The sequence below is a fragment of the Microtus pennsylvanicus genome, chromosome X (genome assembly GCF_037038515.1).
Source record: "Microtus pennsylvanicus isolate mMicPen1 chromosome X, mMicPen1.hap1, whole genome shotgun sequence".
Lineage (NCBI taxonomy): Eukaryota > Metazoa > Chordata > Mammalia > Rodentia > Cricetidae > Microtus > Microtus pennsylvanicus.
The window spans coordinates 104651341-104653253 of NC_134601.1; the positions used below are offsets into that span (position 1 = coordinate 104651341).

At 36.0% G+C, this 1913-nt stretch overlaps 1 pseudogene; it reads left to right on the plus strand.

The window, feature by feature from the left end:
• Window positions 1-549: 549 nt before the first annotated feature.
• Window positions 550-1434, plus strand: LOC142840458 (deoxyribonuclease TATDN1 pseudogene; annotated as a pseudogene).
• The last annotated feature ends 479 nt before the right edge of the window (window positions 1435-1913 follow it).

Sequence of the window (1913 nt, forward strand, 5' to 3'; positions counted from 1 at the left end):
CCCCAACACAGTTTTCTTTCTTTACTTTTGAAGATTTATTTTATTTATGTGTATGTGTGAGTGAGTGCACATGTATAAGTGTACATGGATGCAGCTGCCCACAAATTTTGGAAGTGCATATTGAATTCCTCAGTGCCAGGGTCACCGAAAATTTTGAAAAGTCTCACATGGGCACTATCAACTTTACCAAGTAAATTTTTCAAGAGTAGCTAGCAACCTTAACAACTGTTCCTTTTCTCCAGCCTGAAATATTACATATTTAAAGCCTAAAACCTTAAGTGTGAATTGAAAACCTGTGGTCTCACTTTGATGTAGGTGCATGTAATTAATCCAATTGCTTTTAAAAAACAAGAAAACAAGGATAATGAATTACTGTGAATGTGAATAAAAGCAGGTAGATTTTTGAAAGAGAATCTACAACATTAAATATTAAATGCATATTTGAACTAATACACAAGTTTTATATCTTATATCTATATAAAATTAGGATCTGTCAGGTTGATACCAATATCCACGAACTTGAAGCGACTCATGACAGCGCGGCAGGCTATGTTCAGAGGAATTTATAGGGGGGTGCAGAAGCATCAAGATGACTTACAGGATGTAATACAGAGAGCTATCCAGATTGGTGTCAAAAAGTTTATGATCACAGGTGGAAGTCTACAAGACAGTAAAGATGCTCTGCAGTTGGCACACACAAATGACATGTTTTTCAGTACAGTTGGGTGTCATCCCACAAGATGTGATGAATTTGAAAAGAATAGCCCTGATGGTTACTTGGCAGGATTGCTGGACCTTGCTAGGAACAACAAGGACAAAGTTGTAGCAATAGGGGAATGTGGACTCGATTTTGACCGCCTGCAGTTTTGTCCCAAAGATACTCAGCTCAAATATTTCGAAAAACAATTTGAACTGTCAGAACAGACACAGTTACCAATGTTTCTTCATTGTCGAAACTCACATGCCGACTTTTTGGACATAATGAGAAGAAATAGAGACCGGTGTGTGGGCGGCGTGGTGCATTCATTTGACGGGACAAAGGAAGCAGCGGCTGCTTTGATTGACTTGGACCTTTACATAGGATTTAATGGTTGCTCACTGAAAACGGAAGCTAACTTGGAAGTTCTGAAGTCAATACCTAGTGAAAAACTAATGATTGAAACAGATGCGCCTTGGTGTGGAGTTAAAAGTACACATGCTGGATCAAAATACATAAAAACTTCATTTCCTACCAAAAAGAAATGGGAAAACGGGTGCTGTTTAAAAGACAGAAACGAGCCCTGCCACATAATCCAAATATTGGAGATAATGGCAGCAGTAAGAGAAGAAGATCCACTGGAATTAGCCAATACGCTATATAACAACACCATTAAAGTATTTTTTCCTGAAAAAAAAATTAGTTATTTACTCAGTATCTATGAAGGAAACTATTAATCTTATTTTATATAAAGAAAATTATTCCATATAAAAGTGGATATGAGGGAACATTTTGAAGACAGTATTTAATCCTCAAAAGAAACACCTCTTTTCCATAATGGCCGTTTTCAGATGTATCATTATTATGCCCCCTTCTCTTTCTCAGACACACACACACACACACACACACACACACACACACACATATCCATCCTCTATGTTGACTAGGATTATAAAAATTTTGCTGTATCTGTAGATATATTGATTATATATGTAAAAACATGACTGGCACACATAATATAATTTGACAATCAAACAAGACCTAACAACAGAGGGGAAAACATTATTTCTCCTCAAAGCAATGTATTCTTTCATCTAAAACCATCTGACTTAACAATTAATAAGCCAAATAGACAAGCATGAAGGATACTGTTGCTGGAAAAGGTAGAAAGATTTATTTTAAATCATTATTGAAATTTACTGTCCTATTCTGAAAA